The sequence below is a fragment of the Amblyomma maculatum genome, chromosome 4 (genome assembly GCF_055883805.1).
Source record: "Amblyomma maculatum isolate TAMU_Amacu chromosome 4, ASM5588380v1, whole genome shotgun sequence".
Lineage (NCBI taxonomy): Eukaryota > Metazoa > Arthropoda > Arachnida > Ixodida > Ixodidae > Amblyomma > Amblyomma maculatum.
Genome location: NC_139347.1, coordinates 150,798,155 through 150,824,988, shown reverse-complemented (window position 1 = coordinate 150,824,988; position 26,834 = coordinate 150,798,155). Strand labels below are relative to the sequence as shown.

The 26,834-nt window shown below is 43.1% G+C and overlaps 1 long non-coding RNA gene across 1 annotated transcript; it reads left to right on the top strand.

Annotated features, from left to right (window-relative positions):
• The first annotated feature begins 2,034 nt into the window (after window positions 1–2,034).
• LOC146193303 (uncharacterized) lies at window positions 2,035–8,722 on the top strand. Its single transcript, XR_014706433.1, has 3 exons — window positions 2,035–2,165; window positions 4,839–4,865; window positions 8,489–8,722. It is a non-coding gene; the product is annotated as an uncharacterized LOC146193303 (long non-coding RNA).
• Window positions 8,723–26,834: the final 18,112 nt, after the last annotated feature.

The window sequence follows — 26,834 nt, the reverse complement described above, 5'->3', positions numbered from 1 at the left end:
GCAGTTTGCGACGTTATCTAGATTGTTCTGAGCAGCCTTTAAATTGAGCGTTAACGAGTGTGACGGGCACTCTTTGTTCGACGATCGACGAGCCCGTTTGTTGCTATCGCCGCCGCTGAGTTGCTTAGTTATTTTGTGGGCGCAAGTAAGCCCAATAAAGAGTTAATTTCAGTTACATCAAGCCTGTGTCTTCTTTTGGTGTCTACGGCGTTGTTGTCACTACGTGACAAAATGGAGCCAGTTCTTGGAGATGAAACGTCCGATATCGGGCGCACAGAAGACAAGTTGATCTCACGTCGGCAGTATCTGAAGATGGTTTAACCAATATTGTGAAACATTGCATAAATTGGTCCAATATTTCTAGTATTTTAGTACGACAGTACTAACATTAGTGGGACACAGGAAACTTGGTCCATAATTGGATCGTCTATGCATTGACTTTGCAAACGGTGGAAAAACACCAGCAACGCTCGGCACCACCATGCATTACGAAATTCAAGCGCTGTCTTGGGCTACCTGGGTACAGTCTTGGTCTACGCTTGGAAGGTGGCCATCCTGTTCGGACCACTTTGACCCCTTACTTCACCTGTAAATACCAATCGACCTACCCGGCTATAATGGTACGGTGTTGACCCACCGTTTCTTGTGAGTGCTATTTACAAGCATGTATTTCCATCTCGTCGCAATGGTGTACTGTCTAATGAGTGACCTGCAGGGCGTGATAAAATGATGCCGTAAAAACGTTTTGACCGGCCTCGCTTTGAGCGACGGCTTGCCTTCCTGGCTGCTACACTTCACCTCTTCGAATGTCGTCTTCACAAAACGACAGGGTCTTGGAGAAAACACTCGTTCAAAAAACTTCATAACAAAGAAAGCTGTAAATGTGCTCCTGAAAGTTTTACGAACTCGGCCTATGTTACTAAAAATGGGATTTAGTTGGTGCCATCTGCCTTCTTCTCACAATGGTCTGTGGATACATGTTAATGTAATCTTGTGGTTGCAGTTTTGTTCATTGTTCACTGTTTGTTGCTCTTCCCACTTGTAAGGTAGCCTATTGAGCATCACATTACTAGCCTCCCTGCCTCTGCATTCTTATGTTTCGCTCTCGAGGCGATATTCTGATTCTTAACCTACAACCATTTTTGAGGCTCGAAGCCACATCTTCTGAGACTCAAACCCACGACCTTTACAAGAACTCAACATTTGACCAAAATTGGGATAACGTTTCTGGTGCACTCAAACCCATACCTTTTTAGCAACTGGAACAGAAGATCTTTACTACTCGTACGTGGCACTCTCTGCAGTTACTGATATTTTATTGAAATTTTCAGGATATGTGGCAAAAGTCTGAACAATTTCGATTTTTGATAGCTTAAATATTTTTTTCGCGTTACCTTCTTGGCCGCAATAATTTTATAGACCTCCGCTCTATTACCTTGGGCATGTTGTAAAGCAACATTTTTTTGTAAATTTATCAATTTAAATCAGTATCAATCAGTATTAAGTATCAATAATTTTCTGGCCTGCCAACAGCAGCTACTGAAGGCCGGGGCACATAAATTGGACGACGAGTCGTTGCTAAGCGCTAAGGATCGTTTATGCATAGATGACCCCATGATAAAATGTCTAAATGAATTCTTTGTGAGAATTGTTCGGCACTTCAAATTACTTGTCTCACAGTATAAACTGCGATTCCGCTTGTTTCAAGGGACGTTTCTTTACGCCTGCGTTTGCTCAGCAGCCATCGCCAACTCATCTACGACGCTGGACGGATCTGCTACCATATGCACATAAATCTGGTACCTATATTTAAAATAAAAATATCACTTTATCAGCATGGTAGCTGCCAGTCATCGATCTTTCCATGAGCCCTTAATCATCATTGTGACGGCGCCTACGCTGATTGAGCATAGTCTTCGAACTCTTGGCTTTCAGAACTTATATGCGGTAGAATCCCAAGAAAAAGATGTATTTTATTTAATAATGAAAAAGTAACAATTACACTGTGCAAGCACTGACGAAGCAATTAAAAAAAGACCTCTCTTAATGAGCCAAGCCAGTAGCGTGCATCGTGAGAAACGGAAAGCAGCTAGACGACGAAACGCATAGCATTGTCATGGCATCCGCTACGGCCATCATTGTCCTTTCCTTCTTCCTCTTGATGGGTTAGTATAATCTGGCTTTCTTTTTGCTTTTTATATACAGGCTGTTACAGGGAAGACTTAAAGTACTTTTGAGAAATAATGTGTTCGAAGTAGAAAAACACTTTTAAATAACTACAGAAACTGCAGTGAGAAAATGTTAAAGCATCAGCGCTGGTGTGCTACTAGTCATTTCTACACCTCCTTAGCCACTTGTGATCACTCAGAACTTTTTGACTCGTGTCTCATGACTCACGACTCGTGACACATTGGGCTCTCAACTACATGACTCGACACTTTCATGTCGCATGAATAATGACTTATGACTATTTGATGATAGATAAGTTGTCCATAACATCACTTAGAACTCTAATCCCGCATTTGAGTGTGACATTATTCTGTGATGCCGTCTTGAGGGGACCAACTTCCGGCTACAAGTTTGGCGGACACTTCCTGTGGCAACCTATCCAAATAATGCTTTCCCACTAAAAATATATGCAAGAACAAACTCTCCGCCTCGACGGAAGCTATATGCTGCAAAACTCGTCTAATTTCTCATGTAATCAACTCGTCTATAACGTTGATAATATTGCAGTTGCTTAGTCAACCTTAATGGTAATATCAAAGCCGGGAACAAACCAATGTCAGGGCAGCTTCTCAAAAAAATGAAAACCTCCTTTTATAATGTACTGCAGTGCGAGCACACCAACGAATTTTTCCGCAAAACTCGGTAGAGAAGCGACATCCGCTGATTGCGTGATGCAGTGTCAACAGCTCCAATTCGATTCGCATGCTCTGCAGTCATGTGCATAAAGTTATTCCGCTCCGTCGCTCTTGAAATGAAAACCGTACGGTGACATAGACTGGCATTTCCTTGGCACCAAGGTGCGAGGCATAAGGCGGTATATGAACTGGCCACGTCTCTTGCAGTTGAAGCATATATAGTGTCGCTGCTATCTAGCATTATCGCCGGATGCCTCTTCTTTAAGAAATTTCCTGTAAATCTTTTGTGCTTTCACAAAATATTGTGGCTTCATAAAAAGAAGCGTGGCACTCCTCTTTCTGCATTACAATTTTTGTTCTTTTCAAAACCCGATATGGCATCGTCTTAATCAGGGCACCGAAATCCATGTTCGCACTAACCCCCAACGCCATAATGATAAGATTATTTGGTGGGCTTGAAGTTATCTGGATAACTGGAGGAATTTTGCAGCATATTATCATTACTGCGGCTGTGAATTTGTCCCTGCATATATTTTTATTCCGAAAGCGCTAAATGCCTGTGAAAGAGTTGAGAGCAAAAATTCACCAGCTGGGCACTTGCAAATGAAAGTTGGCAGGTGACATGGCTGCACACTGACTACTAGGCTAGCTTGACGTTACTTTCAGCATAAGCTACCAACTCTGGTCTCTCCTTTCATTTGGGAGGTTGATATCAGAAATATAGTGCAAGGACCCTCGAATTCTGAGCCAGAGACGCATCGCTAGGCCATGCACACGCGTTCATATGGGTTGGTTAAAGCGGGGGTTTATGTGGAGTGTAGCCTACCCAATCACATCATGCCCTTAAAGGCGGAGCTCAAGTATACACCATAGTTTTCTTGTACTTTGGACCGACTACGTTTAGTATTATTTAAAATCTGCGCTGCAACACACTGTATCACTCTTATATGTCTCATATATTGTAATGCTTGCAGCATGAGTCGTGTTTTCTATTCTAACACCCGTTTCTTTGAAGAGTGAAAGCAAAATACAAACTGTGTTGTCAAGCCTACGCACAAACTGCGAGGCCTCCTGCCGCCAATTTATTTTTCTGGCTGATTGGGACAGCATCCACCATGATAAACTGTATTTTTTAACGCGTGATATGGAGGCGAAAAGCAAAGTACCCGTGTGCTGTGCGATGTCAGTGCACGTTAAAGAACCCCAGGTGGTGGAATTTCCGGAGTCCTCCACTACGGCGTCTCTCATAGCCTGAGTCGCTTTGGGACGTTAAACCCCACAAACCAACCAACCAACCAAATGTGGAGTCAGTGCAAAAAGTGTTTTCAATCCCTCAGGTCTCTGAAATCACTGAAATGCTGCGAATAACTTGAGAAACTTTCAATAGTGTGTCTTATGAGCTAACCCTGTAGAGGTAGAAACAGACATTGCATTGCATATACACACGCCTAGCGCGGCTTTATTCCTTTTGTAAATAAGACGTTTTAAGAAAAGAAAACGTTAAAACTTTATATGATACTTTTTTCGAAGTAAATTTTGGCATTATAGATATCATTAAAACTCATTTTTGCATGATTCTGACTTGACAAACCTTCTGTTTATTTCAAAGCGTTCCAGGTCAGCGGAAATCACTATTGCAGAAGTAAGATTTAGTGAATAGATCTAAGTCCATAACTATAATAGATGTCAAATCATATTTATAAGGGTGAATTTCTTAATCTCGAGAAAAATAGTTCGTAAAATTAGTGGCAGATGTGGTTACGAGAGACGTTCTGCCTTTTTATTAACATTGCGATTGATATATACGACTCGCTGACCCCTGCTTGCTAACATGAATACGCTTGTTAAGTATTCTGTGATTATTGCAATTACGGAAATATTCTTAGCGTTTGTCGCTATGTTTGTGGAATTATGATCAAGAAATAAGGCACCGTGAGTGCAACAGGTTGTTCTTTTAATTTTCTGGAAATATAGGAGCCCCAGCCTTACTCGATGCCAGACGTAAGTATCCGGCTTCCTTTAATTGTACGTTGCCTTGTAATTAGATGTCAGCTCAACTCATCCAGAAATTTTGGACAAATTTTGAAAGGTTTTTGTTAATATAATTTGTATTACATTAGCCATAATGCAACGTACAAATCAACAAATCCTCAGGTCCTGTACAATGCAAGCTTGTAGCCTTTGCCAGTTAATTTAATAAACGCGCCATATGAAATTTGGCAGGGCTGTTGCAAGTAGTAGCAGTTGCATTACAGAAGCAACGCTCTAATATGCACCGAGGTTAATATAAAATTCATGTATAAGTAAAATCAACATGAAAGTTAACACACGAACATGAAGCAACGTGAGCTGATCGTGCTCGTGTGGGTGTTCTAAACTTTGGGGGCATGCCCCACCGCACTTTTGAGCCATCTGCTTTTGAACCTTGTGCGGTAGCAGTCTACGACGAAGTGCTCTCCTCTACCTATTCCACTTCTAGAATTTAAGTCCCTGTTCCCAATATCATTACCATCTGAAATGGGAACGCATGAATTGCCGTGACTGCAACGGGTCGTATCTCCAGTTCTTCTAAGAGCCACATGCGCCCGAGCTGGTGTCCCCCCACCCTCCCTGCCACGCGTCAGTGTATTCGCTTAAATATTGCTTTTACCTGTAATATTATCGATGTATAATAAATCCCCCACAGGGTATCAACGGTAGTACTAATTATTCTTTGTAAGCGCCGAGGTATTCAAAAGCTAAGTTTTTTAGCACTTAATGCTGAGGCAGTTTCTGTGAGTTCGCCAAAAAACTCTGTAATATCCCAAAGCTTCGTTGCATTTTTAATAGGAATGCCTACCAATAGTTACCATTGTTATTTTCCACTACAAGAGTGCGACAGGAAGAAACAATTTAATGCAAATGTTACTTCATGTAGGAAGCTTGGACCATTCCTATCAAAATGTTCTAGGAGTACCTGAACATATTTTGCAGTTCTTTTATAATACAAGAAGACCTGCAAAGCTGGATTTGCTTCAAGATGCCGGCTTCACAAATGTGTATTCTGGCTGAGTTATTTCAATGTTGCAGAGCTATTTCTGCGATATCCAGTTCTGAATATAATTTTTACAAATGCGTCGGGCTATTCATTTCCACTATAAACAATATAGTTACAAATGAAATAAACTTATAATAATTTTACTTTAGGACAATATTTACTTTGTTGAAAAAAGCATGGACACTTTTCTTGTAGGAATTAGAGGACTATGGTGGCACAGGCAAGTAAGGCAAAAATTACATTCGATCAACAAACCTCAAAAGCATTGCGCACGCCTTTTAAAGCGCAACTAGATAAAGAGTTAGCTTATGATCCATGGTGTTACGTAATCACGTGATTATATAGTTTACATGATCACGCAACCTATATGTCCTTTTTTTCATTTTGAGGGATACTATTACCGTTTTCACCTTCCCGAAATTCAGAACGCTTGTGACATGCGTTCCCATTTCCCATTCCCATTACGCCCCCTCCCCACTCCAGAAGGGGCTAAGGTGCTCTTCGCATTTGGAAAACTAGAAATATCACACAAATTTCATTCTAAGCATGTACATTGTAATTGGGTGCCCTGCAAATGGCGTCTTTGGAAATGGCATCGCATTGTTGTCCTTCAGAGTTAATGCCTTAAGCGCTTCATTCTTATGACAATAATGCTTAGAAAGCAGCTGGGCTTGACAACAAGCAGTTGTTCCGCCATTTAGCGCGCTGATGCAGTGACAAATAAGCATTTCAGTGCAGGGTAGAAGTAAATAAAAAGACGCAATGAAGGCAAGGAATGCTCAAAAATGTAATAACAATTTTTTTTTTAATATGAATCACAACATACAAGATTTTAGGAGAAGCGTGAGTTTGCTACTGATTGTTTGGCAAAAGTATTTGAATTTTAAAGCACTTGTTAACGATAATTGAAATGAAGCAGTCTAGGCGACAACATACGTTCAGGAGTTAGGATTCCAGTCTTCACACGGAAAGGTCATTCTAAAATATTCTTCTAGAACTCCAAGGAAGCGAGTTCTGCTAAGCATTTCTATTATAACCTGAACATTTTTCGCACATATCTACAGTAGGCGAATATTACAAAGTATATACATTCGATGTTCCTTCTAATGGCCTTCTTGTGTTCTCTAATTTCATTGCTTCAATGGAGTATTGAAACCTTAAACAGTGCACCTTGATCTAGTTACTTCTTTATATGGAAGCCTTCCTAACAAAGCGCTTGCCGCCCTCTCTTTACTGCAGAATCATTATCACATGCATTCTACAATTTGCCGGGATGGCTCTCATGCCTACCTCGAGCAAGCGCTGGAAAATAAAACTTGTGCTTTAGCCATAGCTAAACGCTAGTCTTCTGTGCGAACGCTGTTAGTGATATAGCTGCAAATAGGATTACTTAGATATATTAGCTTTGCTAAGCCTACTCAAGCCTGATAAGGCTTAGTATGGTGTTTTTACTGGCAATCATAGTTCATGCTGGAACGTAGAATTCTAGTGTGACGTCATATATAGGTATATATATATATATATATATATATATATATATATATATATATATATATATATATATATATATATATATATTTATGTATTTATGACCACGTTCTACGTGACGCTGTTCGTAACGCAGGACGCTCGCTATGGTTGAGGGTGGCGCTGGTGAACACTGTCAAGGTTCGTATACAAACAACATTAATACCCAAGAAAGTAACAGGCGGGACAGCGGCCGATGTAGCTCAGTTGGAAGAGCACCGGACGCGATATTCGGAGGTTGTGGGTGTCCCACCATCGGCAAGTTGTTTTTCCTTCTACTTTGTGTTTATCTTTCCCCTAAACAGAATACATTACTAATTTATGTGATTATTGAAGTAAATATTTAAAATGACACAAAGTACAATCCCCAATGCTCTCCTTGGCCTCGCCGACTGTTAGCGTCTTTCATTCGTGTATATATATATATATATATATATATATATATATATATATATATATATATATATATATATATATATATATATATATCACACTCCTCACGACTCCGCGCCTTCGCGTTACGCCATGAATACTCATTTAGACCTTCTTGAGTGAAAACGGTGGCCGATAAGGGGGGTAACTTGGGCGTATCACATTACCCTTGTGTAACCTGTCGACGCTATTGGCATAAAAGCCTTTAAGCGGCGTCTGCTGCAATTTTCGTGAGTTGTGTCCGTGTATTTGAAGCTCAAATGCAATCTTCGTCACCGAGAGGCCCACGCGAGCCGCCTCCGAATCATGATCGGTGTTGCAGAGCGCTATAAGTATCCTCCTATCGCGCGCCGCAGCTCTTGCTAGGTACTAGTAGATGGCTCCTGTTAGTGAAACTCTAGAGTACACAAATCTTAAAAACACACATTCTACTGTAGGCCTACTCAAGCATTACAAAAGTCTGCGTGCTTTGTTATCGCTACAACGTTTACGCGATGAAATATTTTGCTAAATATATCGCGATAAAATAGTGTCCTCGCTCATGCGTACCTTTCAATTTTTCAGCAACATTTTAAATTTCTTCAAGAGTAAATTATGCACTCAATATTTATTCGATTGCTCTATGCAGGTGGGCTCAATGACTGCTAACATAAAGGAGGGAAATGTGTAGACGAAGAGCGGTGCTTTACTAGCAAAAATGTGCGTTGGACGTGTCCCAAAGGAAAGGTGTGCTGCGTCGCGCTGTTTTAGCATATCTTCGTCCCAACAAGATTTTTTGGCTCAAGAAAGAAGTTATTTTGATGGTGCTCCAACCTCTGTAAGAAAGCAGATAAAGCAATTAAAATACATCAGATTTACACACGCATACACGCACAAGCATATATATATATATATATATATATATATATATATATATATATATATATATATATATATATATATATATATATATATACTTAGTTACCACAAGCTGCAAGATTACTTACAGTCTCGACGTGAACCCCAATAAAACGGGGAAAATCTATTCCATTGAACTGGAACGAGTGCCTCAGCATTTGACCACAGTTTCCACCAAATACTAACGTCGCGCTGTTTTAGCATACCTTCGTCCCAACAAGATTTTTTGGCTCAAGAAAGAAGTTATTTTGATGGTGCTCCAACCTCTGTAAGAAAGCAGATAAAGCAATTAAAATACATCAGATTTACACACGCATACACACACAAACATATATACATATATATATATATATATATATATATATATATATATATATATATATATATATATATATATATATATATATATATATATATATATATATACTTAGTTACCACAAGCTGCAAGATTACTTACAGTCTCGACGTGAACCCCAATAAAACGTGGAAAATCTATTCCATTGAATTAGAACGAGTGCCTCAGCATTTGACCACAGTTTCCACCAAATACTAACGTCGCGCTGTTTTAGCATACCTTCGTCCCAACAAGATTTTTTGGCTCAAGAAAGAAGTTATTTTGATGGTGCTCCAACCTCTGTAAGAAAGCAGATAAAGCAATTAAAATACATCAGATTTACACACGCATACACACACAAATATATATAATATATATATATATATATATACTTATTTACCACAAGCTGCAAGATTACTTACAGTCTCGACGTGAACCCCAATAAGACGTGGAAAATCTATTCAATTGAATTAGAACGAGTGCCTCAGCATTTGACCACAGTTTCCACCAAATACTAACCATATCAGCTGCCATGCTTCCGAAACACATACCGGCAGTTCTTTATCTTCAAGCAATAGTAGATACCCATTTGACAAGGTCTATAACGAATTCGAAAAAAAAAAATCACAGCGAGGTATTACGGGAGTGGCGAAAACTTCATTTGGTCACCTGCGGTTTAAAATACCTCATGTTTTGCATTGTAACCATCCTATTATACACACCAACGCATTGATGCCGACGAAATATAACGCGAAACTTCATCAACGCATTTTATTATCCCCACCTCATTCAGGTTTTACGTTCTAACCGAACAATTCCCAATTTTAACAATACATAGACGACGCAGCACAGATGCAAAGATGCAAAAGTCACCTTAGGAGCTACCCCATATATGATCAACAGGGTACAAATTGGTGAAAGTTCTTACTGTAGGGGGAGGAGGAGGAGGAAGATGAGGAGGGAGGACAGGACCCTGCACTGGGGGAAGGGGATGAGTGGATATAAAAGTTGTGTGAGAGAGATAGTTGAAGTTAGTACAGGCACATAACAGACACTCCACATCACATCACATCACAGTCATATCATAGCCTTTCGATTACGCCTGTGCTTTTCATAAAGTGGAACAGTCACTGGGAGGCCTTCACCGCAGACAATCGCCGTGGCCAGGGACCTAAAATCTTAATTTCATTCAATAGGCGTCCATCTAGATGCTCCAGCGTACGGCAAAGACACTGCCTATCCTCACTGTATATCAAGCACTGACAAAGAATGTGGCCTATAGACTCGTCGCATCCACAGTTTGTACATGCACGGCTGTTTCCCATGCCTATCATAAAAGAATGCGAGTTTGTGAATGCTACACCAATCCACAGGCGGCACAGCAAAGGTTCTCCGCACCGGGGTAGGCCACGTGGAAGGCAGAGCTTCAGGTCAGGGTCCAGGGATTTTAAGTGGCAGTTCGCAAACTGGCCAGAATTGCACAAGATGAGTGTGTGTTCCCGCGCAAGTGCGCGACGCCTGCCCGCTGTGTCTGCCCTGGAAAAGGGAATCAACACACAATCGCCGTTTTTGTGGGCTGTTCTTGCGACCTCGTCCTCCCGAAGATTGGCCGCTATGCCGCTGTGTCCTGGAAGCCATTGGAAGATGATGTCAAGTCCTACAATAATTGCACAGTGATAAATTTGTCGTGTTTCCGCTAACGAGTTGTTCATGGGCTCCACGGCGAAGAGTCGCTTTTAAGCTTGCAGGGCTGCTTTTGAATCTGTGAAAATAGACCACCGTTGGAGGCTCTGCTGACTGATATGCCTAATTATGACACGAACATGCGGGTGTAAACTGGGACGGCAATATAGCGCGATGCGCATCAACGGTCTCTGTAAACGATATACGTGGCCTGGTAATAGGAAGCCTGGCCAAATGATGACAGGGAACCCGAGAGATGTGTCGGAAATGTGCCCTCAGGACGTAAACAGTTAGGTATGTAGATATGGTATGCTCCTGTGCAAATAAAATGGTAGCAGCCGTAGAGGCATGTTTCGGCAATCCCAGGCAGGTTCTCAGAGCTTGAGCTTGACCGTTCTGTAGAATTTCTAAGTTGGTTTTCATGATATTTCCAAGTGCAGGTGAGCTGCACCGAAGAAATCCCATACATAATGCACGGTATAGTTGAAGCATCGACCTCATGGACGCTCCCCATGACTTTCCCCCGATAAAAGCAAGTAAATGAGTTATTGCTATCAGCCTCTTTTTCATGAATGAAATATGGGGAGTCCACGAAAGATTTCGGTCGATGATAACTCCCAGAAAGCGATGGCGGCTTTTGTAGGGCATTGTTTTACCATTAATGCGTACGGTGTAAGTTAACATGTTCTTGCGTGTAAATGCAACTAGCGAACACGTTTTAGTTGATATCTGTAGACCTTGCAGGTATAGGTAGGCCGCAACTATACTTGCCGTGTTTTGAAGCCTCGCTCTCACCTGTGGGCGTGTAACTTCTGATAGAGGTGTCGTCTGCATATATTGAAAGTGACGCCGATTGGGGTATTAAGTCGACAAGCCTGAAAAGAGTAAGATTGAAAAGCGTTGGGCTTAGTACTCCACCCTGTGGGACTCCTAAGGAAGTGAAATGAGAAGATTTGAATGGGTAGAGCTGTTTAGGGGATGTTCGGAGACCACGAACGACATTCCAGATGCGCGATAAAGGCTTGCGGGGATCAAGCGTTTCGCAAAATGACCGACAACGTTTTGCCTGGAGGACTTGAATTCGAAGCTGAATTTTCTTTTGCAGGCGCCGCGCATCTCTGAGGTCGTGGCACGACTTCGTGCGTCGGTATCTACGCTCTGCCCTCCGTCGCAATGCTCGCAGGCGCTGTAATTCTGTATCAAACTCTGTGTAGGTAGACACTGGGGTGAAGAAAGACGTCGCGTTTATCATGGCCTCCTTAATTTTCTCTTCAATACTTGCAGAGAGGCCTGCTGTGCATGCATCTTCCATAAGTGCTTGAAATGCTGACCAATCGATGTCGCGGATTCGTGGGACAGACATGGATGTGGGAAGGCCATTAATGATCACATATGTAGGAATGTGGTCACTTCCGTGCGTTTCTATATTTGCAGATCATTGGACGTTTTTGGTAAGGTATAGAGACACGAAAGCTAAATCAATACAGCTGCTGTAAGTTTCCCCTCGAATAAATTTCGGTGTTCCGTCATTAAGACACTGCAGGTCATGCTCAGAGGTGAAGGACACAAGCGTTCATCCCTTGAGGTTCATTAGAACACTACCCCGCATCATGTGGTGAGCGTTGATGATGTCGAGCGTTGAAGTCTCGTATGATGATCCAAGGGCCAGGTGCAATCGCCATCAAGTCGCTCAATCGTGTGGCTTCAAAATGACTTGATGGCGACATATACGCGCGCACAAGTGTAAACGTGAGATTGCGCTTCTTCACTGTCAGGCAAACGTACTGGTTGTCGTGGCTGGGAGTAACCGGATGGAATACATATATGAGTTCTCGCCAAATATAAATGATGACCTTGCTGTTTCCCTGGTGCGTTAGAGATACAAATGCCTCGTAGCCCGACAGTCGTAAGATCTTTGGTACATTCGGCTCACAAATAACAAGGATAGGGATGCGATTTACATGAATATATTGTTACGTGGTGGCATGACAAGCGATGAAACACGGCGACACAACAGAAACAGAACGACGTGATGAAATGATGATGAAATATGCTTTAATGGCCAGCGGGCCTGGCGCTAGCGCTCCTCCCCGCGCCACTGCCCACTTCGTCATCTTCGTAGCACTACCCGTGGCCACCGAGCGATCGTCCCGATCGATTCCTAGAAATCCATTGCATGAAGTGACGATGAACACAGACACAGGATTAGGACATGAAACACTGGGCATCACAATGAATGTGAAGATGGGATGAATGCTTGCCCGGGAGAATCAGGTTCAATCTTCACCGCTTGCCGAAGGCCAAGGGTCATGAACATGCCGAACGACTTGGGCGAGGTTGCTGTCTTTGTTCGAGTGGTCGTGAGGTCGCTTAGTCGTAGGGCCGGTCGGGTAGGCTTTGGGCTCTTCCTTGTCGTCATGTGTCGTGGTCAAGGCTGGGTACGGGGCTGGGGAGAGCGGCTGGTCGGGTCTGAGTACAAAGGGCTGGGGTAAAGCTGAGCGGCGACCTCCACGGGCTCTCGGCCGGTGAACCCGGCGTACGGTTGGCTTCGACGGGGCAAGGCGAGGATGGGGATGAACCGCACCTCCAACCAAATGTTACGTGGTGGCATGACAAACGATGAAACACGGCGACACAACAGAAACAGAATGACGTGGTGACATGACGATGAAATATGCTTTAATGGCCAGCGGGCCCGGCGCTAGCGCTCCGCCCCGCGCCACTGCCCGCTTCGTCATCTTTGTAACAATATTGTCGAATATCTGCAATTCGGGACTGAACCCCACGGGCATTCCATTGAAAAATAGAGGCGTATTTGAGTGTTTTTTCAAATTTTAATCGCGGGGGAGCCATTGTGTCTGCTACTGTAGAGCCGCTAGAACTAGTGTTAGTGCATCTAGAACCTGTAGTGCATTCTGTGCTGCTGGCGAGTGCAGACTAGATAGCACAGCGCGGATTGCATTCATGATGGACGTGAGAATCTCAATTACCTGTAGGTCTTGGCCATGTCCCACATCATGACTTTTCTATAGTTCGGCAATAGGTGCAGGACATTCGGTTCGCGGCAAGTTTCCTGGCCCAGCGAACGTGGAAGGTTTTGGTAGCGGTGGCCAGTTAACGTCTGAGGCACGACCTCCAGATTCACCACCCGTCGAGGTCCCTGGATTTACAACTGCAGGCATAGGAGTAGGACAAGATGCAGGTGTATATGATGCCTTGCTATCAAAATTAACTGCTTTCGTTTATGATCTTCGGCGACGCGAACGACGCCGTCGCACCTTAGCAGCGGCCTATCTGTGTGTAGATTGATCACGCACCATTTGCTTCAGCACTGCCCGTTCTGTCTTTAAGCGAGGGCAGTCCTTTGAGGAGGAGTCATGAGGGCCATTGCAGTTGGCGCACTTCAGAACAATCGCGCGGCAAATAGCGCCGCTATGCGATTAAGAGAGTATCTAGGACACACGATGGAATTTTTGCATACCGAACATACGTTCCCGATTTTCATACACTTTCTGCATTGAAGTGGCTTGGGCACGAAAAGCCGGACCGGGTGTCGGAAATGTGCAACCTTCACATTTGATGGTATGCAGTCTCCCTTGAAAGTGAGCTTGATGCATTTCGATCTCCCGAGGCACTGCACTTGCAGTATGGAGATGCTATTTGATGTTGGTTTGATTAAGACAGGTAGATCGATGTCAGCGATGGCCTCGTCAACATTGTAGATGACGCCGACCATAGTGCCACTGTGCTGAAGAATATGGGAGCGCGCACTGATGTCGCCGAGTTTGTTTATAGCGGTCAATCTCTCCAATGCGCTCCGCTCCGCTCCATGACATGAATGACAATTATGTTTTTGTAAGGATTCCCTCTAACGTCTTTTATCTTTCCAGGGACGAGACTTTTCAAGACGTGACGTGCCTCTTGAGTTGATTTCGATTGTTTTTTGCCGTCTCTGACACAAACAAGACAGTGTGTGTCGGAAGGCCTCGCGTAGTGATGTCCGTGGACGTGCTTGATGAGGACGAACCTTGTCGTCGCTGTAGTCTTCGCGTTGCTTTCTTGCTAAGCCCCGGCACGAACCCATCGTCGTCGGCCAAGGAGTCATCATTAGCAGGCGAGTACAGCATGGTGGCCTGGCTGCGGTCGTCATTCGAGTTGTAGAGGCGCTTCCTCTGGGCGACCGCTGCCGACGCACCGGGTTCCACAGGAGGCCCATGAGTGTCCACTTGCATCGCCATGCGAAAAAGGGAGCGGCACCTCCCGGTTATGTCACAAATTTCAAAAAGCAACAGAGAAGGAAACGTAGTGTTCTGGTAAAGAACAACTTCTTTCTCCTATATATTTATATATATATATATATATATATATATATATATATATATATATATATATATACATATATACATATAATATATATATATATATATATATATATATATATATATATATATATATATATATATATATATATAATCTTTCTCCTATAATATCGACTGCAAAGCAGTCGATATTATAGTGAGATACGATTATCAACTTAGCAGTAAAATAAAAGAGAAATATTTGAATGCAGCTAGTTTGAATGTGTTGTATACAAAGCTGCTGCTCTCCCAGCCGCTGGCAATGAGTAAGCAACAAAATGTACTCCTACAGTTTTTTCCATCTCAACAACGCACGAAAGGCACGGAGCAGTTTTCTGAGCATTATTTCTACCATGAGGTTTCCGGGCCAATGTCCGAAAAAAATTAAAGAGCACTGAAGAATATGCTTTTGGAGTAATGCGAATGTACGGATGCTGCTGTTGGTTGCTTCTGGTTGCTTTAAGTTGCTTAATTCTCTTCTTGGTTGCCCATTTTAGTCTTTGGTACTTTCAAATTGCGCGCCACTGTCTTCCTACACGTTTTTCTCGGCTCTACTCCCGGTTGCGTGACGTCCCATTCTTGACGTCACAACCACTACTGCACCACTTTCTCTCTTTCCGCTTTCACTCTCACCTTCCTCCCTTCCCCTACGGCTCGGTTCAGGTGTCCACAGAATAAGTGTGGCAGATACGGCACCTTTCCTTTTCTGTGAACCAGTTATTCTAATTAATTATCTAAATAACTTATTGGCCTAGTTATTTCTTCGAACACGAACACAAAATTACGTCACCCTCTATTGATTTACACCCCTCACTAACCTCTACCACTTCTCAATTACATCTTCTACGGACACGATTTTGCGGACACGGCCTGCGGACACGGCCTGCGGACATGGTCTGCGGACATTATCTGCGGTCACGCCCTGCGAAACGATCTGCGGACACGGCCTGTGGACGAGGTATGCTGACAGAAATCTGTGAACATAGCCAAGTAATGCTTTCGCATTAAAAACTAGGCATCCAGCACCAGTAACATGACGGGCGAACCTGCCGACCGAGTTTATCCACTTGATCAACTGCGGCCGCAATATGGTATTAATGGTGAAAAGGTCGGTCACACTTCAGTACAAAATTGATAAAATAATATTTGATTGTAGCAAATAACCATGCAATGCAGTTCAAAGGCGGTTTCGTGCTTTGTCAGCCCTTTATAGTTTCTTAGAATAGTTATTAGTGTGACTGCATAATGATTTAAGAATTTTTGACCTGTGACAAATTTTGAGGAAAATACGCTGATCTGGACAGCAATGCATGCTGCCGTTCGCAGCAACCAGGCAGCTAACGTACAAGCTCGCTGTTTATACCACCGGGCTAGTGTACCCAGTCGGCAACGAATTGATGAACGCATGGGAACAAATGAGGAAATTATACATTACAGAGTTTAACGCAGTCTAGTGCCCCAGCGAGACCCGCCATTAAGTAATACGGAGGCAGTCGCGTGGAAACGAGTCCAAGCATACATGTACCCATACTGTATCTCCGGTCAGCCATAAGGTCGTGGAGTTAAGATCAGACGAATATACACACTGCAGGTTGAGAGGATCCCTCGATTACTTAATCTTGGTAGTGCCCACCTTCTCCGGGCAGGGCGCTAAATATTTTGTTTATTTATGTACATACTGCACACCATTCGTGAAGTCCAAGCAGGAAGGGCAACAGCAGTGAACAATATAGTAATGTCAATGACATACAGCATAAGCAGACATGAAATGTCAACTCAATATTAAAAGTGTGAACGCAATACAGTGATTTCAAACCTGGGAAGAAAAAAATACAGGTTACACACTTTTAGGACTGCGATGGTTTGGTTAGTGAGTTCCAGTCTACGATGGTGCGATGAAAAAGCTTGCGAAGAAAAACTTCAACAAATTGGCTTTTGAGAAAGAAGATGTTGCTAGAGGTTTGCGATAGTGTCGTCTATTTCTTGCTGGCGTCGGGGAACGACAAAGCGAAGTGTCAAGTCTACGCTTCTTGTTCAGAAGTGGGGAAAGATAATCTAAACGATTTGCCTTTCTAGCTGTATGGGTTCAATACCATGGGCACGCATTAGTTCAGATGGGGAGTCAGTGCGGAGAAACTTTCAATATACTAACTTAACTGCTTTTCTTTTTATTCTTTTGCGCTTTTTGATGTTATACTTAATATAAGGATCCCAAACTATGCGCGCGTGTTCAAGCTTAGGTCTACTAGTGTATTATAGCTTAGGCGCTTAACATGGATTCTAATGTATCCTCGGAGACACTGCTGCGTAGTCCGCGTCCGGAGTTCCGGCTCTGCTTCGTTCTACGGACTGAAAAAGGCGCCGGGACACAAGAACCCCAGCCAGCATCTAAAACAATGCTGAAGTTGCAACTGTCTTTTAGTGGGAAAAACACATCATTTTATACTCTGACCAAATCTGCGCACATGTGCATAGTCAAAACCCTGTGTCAAACCCAGGAATAATTGTAAAGGATAAAACCACTTCAAAACTACACGTGAATGCACTAAACCATTTATAAAAGAAAGAGAGGAGAAACAAGGACGCCTTCGAATACGTTTAATCCCCGGCTGTACATTCGATTCTCAATATGCCAACATGGCGCTCTTTCGCTCCCTCGCGCCCTTCCAATCACAAACGTCGTCTTCCTTCTCTGTGTTCTTACTGAAGATTCCTATAGGATTCTGCAACGCCATTACCCCTTGTGTAGTAGGCTCATTTGCCTAGCTGATAACGTTGCGGAAGGTGCGCTAACACAGCCGTCTGTTTTCATAATTGTATCAAATGCGACACCCAGCTCCTGCACCGGTCATTATACACAAACACCTCTGTATCTACAACGAACAATATGAATTTACTAGAAAATCAATGCTTGGCTAGGTTTGTGGCCTGTTTATCTAAAGAGTTACAAAGTTCCATGAGCCTAACATTGATACGTATTGGCCAGGTTGGCCGATGTACGGGAGGCCACAAGCAAGAGCAGTTTGGTACATTACACTCTTGTGACGCTGAACGCACCGATTAACATGCTTATTGTTACACTCATTTATTTTTCGTCTTTCAGATTTCCTTTGAACTCAGCCCTCCATTTTTCTAGCTTCTTAGGCGCAGAGAATAAAACATCCACTCCGTGCCGAGCCCTAAATACATTCAATCTGTGAGAAAAGGCACGCGCATATCGAATAACCGCCATCTTCTTGTGTTCTTGTGGCTGTTCCTAGCCCCGATCCGATGACTTCAACATTCGGACAATTTCTTTCTCCACGATAAACAGGAAATACTTCAGAGTAGCCCGCTTCCTTGCACCTCTTTACCGGAGTAAAGAAACTAGTACTACATAAACAACTCGTAACTATGCCGGTGTTTTTACAAGCATGGAGTGAAAAGACTTACACTTAGCAAAGGTTTCTCGCTTCTGAGAGAGTACTGCCAACAGATATGATGGACTGGCTAGAACGTCTGCTTCAAATAAAGGAAGTGCAGAACGCCTTCCAGGGGAATTTTACGTTTGAATTTAAGCCCCGATCCATTTCTTGTAAAGACGTCAATAATACCTTTCGTATCTTAAGGTTCCAAGAATCCACCAACCGAAAGGTAACAATCTACATAGCGGAAAACACGTGATACATTTCCAACTAGATTAGCCTCTGTTTTATCACCCTGGCTTAGGAAAATGTTACTCAGGATAGAGGCTATTATTGCCGACTATGCAGACCCAGGATGTCTACATAAAACTTTTACCATCCCATACGGTACAGGTGTTATCGAGGTAAGAAACAGAAATTCAAAAATATACTCAGTCGAGACCTCGCAGTTAATTTGATACAGGCATTCATAATTATCATCTCCAATACATTGTCGCACGTACTGCATCATTTGGCTTTATGGGAGTGAATAATACGTATTAGCTACATCCACACTAAACCGGACGTGGGGAAAATGGTGGTAGTAGTAAAAACTTTAATTTGCAACAGATACAGGATAGGCGTCAACCTATTCGCCTACACGACGGCCTGGAGCCCTTGGACTCGTGTGGCGCGTTCGGCCAATCGGATTACATCTCCCCGAGTCTCATGGTGTGAGGTCAGCAGAAGTCTCCAAAAAGTCTTCCGCGTTTGTCTGTTCATTTATATTTTTTTTATTTCCGGACAAGTTTGAAATCCAATAGGAACCTTGCCACTGCTGCCGAGTTAGATACAGGATAGGGGTCTGCTACTTGTTGTGGAAAAAAATGTTTTGAAAGGTGTAAAGACACAATGAATTACCAAGAGTTGTGATCCGAAAAGCTCTGTCTTAATGGAAGATCAGTCTTCTGAATCTTTGTTGAGAAGAAAATTTCCAGCACAGAGGAATAGCATCGTTAACTTTCTTATTCAGTCCCTCGACGTTTAGCCTTCGGACTAAAGCTATAGTTTTCTGCTTGCAGCTCAATGGGATCCTTCTGTTCTTTACGTCTTTTCGTGAAATGGGTCGGGACTGAAATTCACACATGAAATCCCCCGGAAGGCGTTCTGCATTTCCCTGATTTGAAACCTACGTTTCAGCCGGACCATAGCTGTTGCCAATATTCTCTCCGAAGCAAGACGCCTTTGCTTAACTATTTCTCTCTTCACTCCGTGCTTGTGAAAAACGGCATAGTTACGAGTTATTTAGGTATGGCAGTGAAGCAGTCTAGTGTCTTCCCTCAGGTAAAGCGGTGCAAGGAAGCGGGGTACCCTGACGCATTTCGTGTTTCAAGTGCAGACGAAGTTATCGGACTGGTGAAGTCATCGGAGCGCAATTCAGAACTTTGAATGGCTCCTAAAGAATGCAAGAAAGTGGCGGCTATTCCATACGTGCATGCCTTTTCTCACAGATTGAAAAGAATGGGGGCTAGGCACGGATTGGACGGTTTATTCTCAGCCCCTAACAGACTGGAAGAATTGGGCTTGACACAGGGGTGCAGTGTACCAAAATATTTTTTTATTGTGGCCTCACGTACATCGGCCAAACTGGCCGATGTATCAACGTTAGGCTCATAGAGCATTGTAACTAATTAGATAAACAAGCTCCAAACCTAGCCAAATATTGCGTTTCTTGTAAATACATTCCACTTTTTGTAGACAAATAATTGTTCATTGTGCATAATGACGAGCACCCTAGGGAGCTGGCTAAGACACTCCATATAACAAGGAAAACAGAAGGGCGTGCCCGCACACCTTCCGTAACTTTATCATCCAGGGATAATGAGCTTGCTGAACAATGGATGATGGCTCAGTGTACACGCTTGTGCATTTAAAGTGGTTTTATAATTTATGAGTACGTCTTGGCTTGAAGCATATTTTTGGCGTGGGCAATTTGCGCAGATTTGATTGCGGTATAAACTGATGCGCGTTTTCTCAATAAAAGACAGTTGTAAGTTCAGCGCCGTCGTGTGTCTCCTTATGATGTAATCTTTGCCCTTTAGTTCTCTTACTTAAATATTATTCTTTAATGTTATCGATTCGTTAGAAACGATAAAGTTGAAAATAAATTTTTTAAATGTATTATATCGACTTTGTTATACAGAATATGCATGTTCCATTTTTACTGGGACAACACTGAAATAGTACACCCGACTATGCTGCACGCTACGCTGATAATTCTAAACGCATTTATTTTCTATATGAAATGACCTCTTTACTGCGCCTTATTGACAGAACACTCCCGATACAAAATTTGGGAGCAATGCGAGTGGCGTCGACCGGCCAAACCTGGGGAGGCCGGGAGAAGAAAGACCGCAGAGGTGGCCTCCGCGAATCATTCTATTTATTTATTTCAAGTACCCTCAGGGCCGTTGGCATTAGAGAGGGGAGTGGTTACAGGGAGAAATAGAAATTAAATAAACAAAATGGACCAATTGTCGAAAGGTTACAGATGTGGTTAATCATATAATGTTAGCTAAGGCGTCCTTGAAAAGCTGATGATCTTTGATGGTTGCTGTTGGTGCCGGAAGGTGATTCCACTCTGCTGCAGTGCGAGGTAAAAAGGACTGCAAGAAAGCGTTAGTTCTGCAAAATGGTACACCGACTTTGTAGGCGTGATCTAGTCTTGATGATACGTGATGCGGGGGAGGGATAAGTTCAGTACGTAAGTGCGGATGATGAAACATTTTATGGAACAGACAGATACGAAACATTTTGCGACGTGTAGCTAAGGGTGGCAGATTAAGGCTTGATTTCATTGAAGATATGCTGGCGCTCCTGTTATAGTTAGAAAGAATGAAACGGGCAGCGTTATGTTGGACCATTTCTAGCGAATGAATTAGATTTTCGTGATGAGGGTCCCAGATAGGTGCGGCGTATTCTATCTTTGGACGTACTAACATTTTGTAGAGCAAAAGTTTGAGTGAGGAAGGCGCTCTAGCGAAATTGCGGCGGATGTAACCCAGCATACGATTAGCGTTGTTAATTATGTGTGTGATATGTAAGGACCAAGTAAGAGTGGAAGTGATGTGTACACCAAGGTACTTATATGAGTGTACCGATTCTAACGGAAGATGGTTTAGAAAATAAGTGGGAGTACTGTCGCAATTTCTGGATACGCGAAGGGATTTACATTTATTGATGTTGAGTTCCATTAGCCATATTTTGCACCAAGAAGTTATAGCATTCAGGTCTGATTGAAGGGTGGTTACATCGTCACTGCATGTTATTGCTCGAAAAATGACAGTCGTCAGCAAATAAGTGAATATGTGAGGAAACGGAAGAAGGCAAGTCGTTAATGTAAATTAGAAAAAGAAGAGGGCCAAATGCGGAGCCTTGTGGAACGCCGGAATTAACAGGGCTGAAGTTAGAGTTATGATTATTGGCTGACACGTACTGTGAACGGTTAGTAAGAAAATATTCAATCCAAGTAAGAAGCTTGCGATCTATGTTCATTAGTTGTAGTTTGTAAAGTAACAGTTTATGACACACTTTGTCGAAAGCCTTGGAAAAGTCGAGAAAAATACAGTCTGCCATTAAACGATCATCAAGAATAATATTTAGTTTATGTGTGAAGGAAGCGAGCTGAGTTTCGCAGGAGTAAGATTTTCGAAAGCCATGCTGCGAGCTGGAGAAGAGTGAGTTAGATTCGAGAAAATTTGCAAGACATGAATGTAGGATGTGTTCTAATATTTTGCACGGGATACTGGTGAGTGAGATAGGTCGGTAATTGAGAGGAGACTGCTTGTTTCCCGATTTGTAGAGTGGAATCACCTTACCGACTTTCCAGTCAAGGGGCAGCCGTCCTGTATCAAGTGATCGTTGAAAAATTTTTGCTAGCACAATGGATGAATAAACAGTGCTGCGCAAAAATTTCACAGTAATCAGGTCACAACCAGGAGTAGAGGAAAGACGCAATGAATTAATCACAGCTTCAACGCCACATGGGTTTATTGTGATTGGAAACATATTGTGGTAGTCGTAACAAGGTACAGCGGGTAACGAGACATTACGGGTTGCAGAAAAGTTTCGGGTGAATGTTTTATTAAGAATGGATGCGGTTTGTTTACAAGGTATAACACTTCCAAAGCTGTCAACGAGGGTTATAGTGTCGTTATCTTTTTGGTTAATGACGTGCCAGAATTTCTTAGTATCATTAATTAACATGGAAGGCAGCATGTGGCATAGATATTTATTCCTGGCGTTCTTTAGCGCCAACACGTATTCGCTGGAGGCTAATTTATAGGCATTCCAACGAGCTTCACTCGATGAAAGCTTGGCTGACCTGTACAATCGCTTCTTTTTATTTGATAGTCGTCTTATGTGATTATTGTACCAAGGTGCGTCCGGTCTTTGGGTTAAAGTGCGAATGGGAATGTACTTGTCGGTTAGGTAAGCAACCTTTTGAATGAACATCATCCAGTTAGCTTCCACGGTACGTAGGTCAAAACCCTTGAGAAAGATATCAAGAAATGAACATAACTCGCTATTAATCGTGTCAAAGTCTGCGTTTTTGTAATTACGGATACTTACTGTTCTTTTGACATGTTTGGGTTGTGCGAAATGTAATTGAAAAAAATTAAAGAGTGGTCACTCACTCCTGGCACGTGTGTGATGTTAGAAACTAAGTCGGGCTGTGAAGTAAGGACGAGGTCGAGTGTATTTGCGACAGAGTAAGTGGTTCTCATTGGATTAGTGACCAACTGTTCGAGAGAAAAAACCGCGCACATTTCTAAAAACTCTTTTGCTAGTGTGGAAGGTGGTTGCATTGTAGAGACGGGGTTGGACCAGGTTATGTTTGGCATATTGAAGTCTCCGAGCAGAAGTAATGGACAGTTCGGGTAGCGAGACAAAACGATGTTGATTACATCATGCAATTCGTTAACGAAGTTCTGTATGTAGGTTGGAGGCCGATAACAGACCCCGATAATAACTTTCTTATGATTGAACGTGACGCATGCCCAAGCAGTTTTTAAAGAGGTGTTAATATGGATGCACTGCGAAGTGAAACGTTTCGTGATGGCAAGTAAAACACCTCCTCCTTGTCTCCCAACGAGATCGCAGCGATAGATAAAGAAAGCATTTGCGAGAAGAAAAAGCTCGTTGTCTCGAATCTCGGAACGCAACCAAGTTTCCGTTAAAACTAATATATCAGCGTTACACGCTTCGATGGCGGAGTTAAGACAGTCACGTTTGTTATAATACTGCGGATGTTAGTAAAAAGAGCGGATATCTGAGAAGACGAACGTCCACATCCCCTCGCGCGTTCCTACGAACTGCCCTGCGGCGAGCTGACAGAATCACCATCGACTGAGGCGGGTTTATGCACGTGCTCTTTAGCAGAGTTAGTGGGATGAATATCAACTGAGGGTGGTTGCTGCGTGTGCTCTTTAACGGTGTTAGATTCGCGATCATACACGTACTATTTCTTATTCATTAGTAGCTTGTTGTATCGCCGCTGAAACGCACCACCGCCAGCTTCCCTTTTGGCATACTCTTAATTTCTTCCGAGCGTGACGTGTAGCGGGTGAATAATCTTCATTGACCGTGATATCGTTCTCTTTAAGCTGCCTGCGGGCAGAAAGAACAATTTTTTTACTTTGAAGCTCGAGAATTTAACAATTATTGGTCGCTGTTTGCCTGGCGAGTACTGCCCTAGGCGATGAGCGCTTTCGAAAGCTGTATCTGAAAGAGTGTCAAGCACATCAGCCAGAACTGTTTTTATTTTTTCTTCTGACTCTGCCCACGATACCCGACAGTCATCTATTCCATAAAAGATAAGGTTGTATAACGTCTTGATTGATCTTCAAGATCGGTCAGCCGTGATTGCAAAGAGGCCGAATTAGTAGTTAGTGATTTTACTGAGCTTTCGACGGTAGCCAAGACCTCATCGATTTGGTTGAGGGAGTTGATTTTATCTTCCCGGTCATCCAGCCTTTTTTCGATAGCGCCCACTTTTGTTTCAATGCTCTTCTGACTGGCTTTGATAGCTTTTATGTCGGCGACCATGTCGGTGACCATGTCGGTCTGGCTCTTTGCTGCTTGTACGGATCGAGCCTGAAGATCTTTTAGAATATGAAATATGACTTTCATCTGCTCAGATGGATCATCAGGCAAAGACGGTAGTTCAGCCAAGGACTGGGAGCGGATCGGGGGACCAGGGTTCAACTCAATGTCACCCGAACACAATAGTTAAAAAGTCATTTAAAAACAATCAACAGCGATATCACACAGCACTCGTGGGCGCGGGAACAAAAATAGGAAACGGTCGTCGCTCCTTCGGGCGTACATAGAAAAAACATTACACACCTGTAATGCGTAACAGCGCGGAGCGTGAGACATAGTGTCGATGATGGCCCCGCGCCCACTGAAGGAACTGTCACGGAGGATGCTTCTTATATCTTCGGTGCTAGTTGACGTCACAGTAAATTTGAGGGATGCGCAGAAGATGGGAATCACGAACGGGTCGGTGCAGTTGACGGGGTGCAGAAGATAACGATGCGGCATAGGTGGCGTCCGGCTTGACGGGCAATCAGGCACATCGAGAGGAAAAGTTGCGTTGGACAGCAGGAAGAACGGCAGGAACACCTAAACGGGAAGGAAAGGATGACGCTGGGCCGCAACAACGACGACAGACGAGGTAACTCCGGATGTCTCGGTGCTCTTAGGGATGCCTTAGCACGCCGATGCGCCTGCAGATCGTTCCTCACGTGGCTAGCAACTCTGTCGCCATGAGAAAATGTTTCGTCTTCTATAGAGTTGGTCGTTTAATCCGAACATATAATTTTGATAGACTCACGGCGTTGTTTTGCAGTACAGAGTCTGTGCGCGACAACCATGGCTCGAGGTTCAGCGCTGAACTTGAAATTAAGGCTAGCTTAAAAAAAAAGCCTCAGACAAAAAATGTTGATCATATTCCCAATGAAGATAGGTAGGCATCCAGCGACATTTTTGTCTTTACTAGGAACGCCCCTGCATCAATTTTAAGCCCGAAAACGGGCACAACACAGTTCTGAGATGATTTTTTCTTCGATATATTTTATTGTATTTAGGGTTAACCCACGCATTGAGACATGATTCTAATTATATAATGCAGTGCAGAAAAGTGTGATTTTTTTCCTGGCCAATGTCGCTAAAGAGTACAAAACGTGCCAAAACAGTGTTTTTCAACTAAAATAATGAAATTTACATACATCTTTCTAATGTAAATTTGTATATTGTAAAGGTGTTCAAGTGCAAAAGTCTCATAATTTTTTCTGCAAATCTTATTTGGGTCTACTTTTGCAGACCTCAGACAAATACGAGGGGCTATCACACGTCTAAGAAACTTCTTTAGCAAAGTTACTAAGGGCAATTACATTAGACAGTTAAAAGATCCTCTATTCCATCATCATGCTCATAAGAGTTAAATGCCAGCGAGAACGCTCGTACATTTCACATGGAGTTGCCCAAATATGAATGTCATTATGTGAAGTATCATAAAGGCTTTGAAGTGTACGGAGGCACAGACCACAGTGGAGATAACATAATTCAGATTTTAAAAGGCAGACGCCAAGCAAAAGATCTGTGTAATGATATTGGCTATTCTACCGTGGTTCACATTTGATTAAGGAAAAGCATCAGAGCGACAACATGACCCATGTAACAAAATTACATAGCGTCAGGTAAAGGGGCATGTCTTCACGGTCTTGAAAAGAGTGCTGCAAACGTTCTAGAGAGAGGGCAGATGTCCCGATCCTAGTCTGCGTTGGGGACAAATAGCGCTGGGAGCCAAAGGCGGTATGATCTTCGAAGCAGCTGCTGACGCGACTTTCCTCAGCGCACATCAGATTAATGATATTTTTACGGAGGGTAGTCCAGCTTGAGGTTGCAGAGAGCGGAGACGGGAGAGAAGGATTTCACACAACAAGCCATTCCTGCAGGCACCAGTCGACACTGCTCGGAGGTCGTCTTCGTACTCGCCAAAACTCCCGAGATTCTTCTTTTTCCTTCTTATGCGCATATCAGTGCATGCGTCGCCTAACGTAACACTACCGCGCCGGCTGAAAAGCACCTTCCCGGTGCGTACTAGCGTCCAAACCAGGGTGCGTGTAGTACGGCTTTAGGTGTGCAACATGGACCCTCTCGGTGCGTGGTATAGAGGTATGGCGTGTGGGATGCAACGGCGCAATTTCGTATGTCACTGGAGTCACTTGTCGTAAAATACGCTAGGGTCCTTTA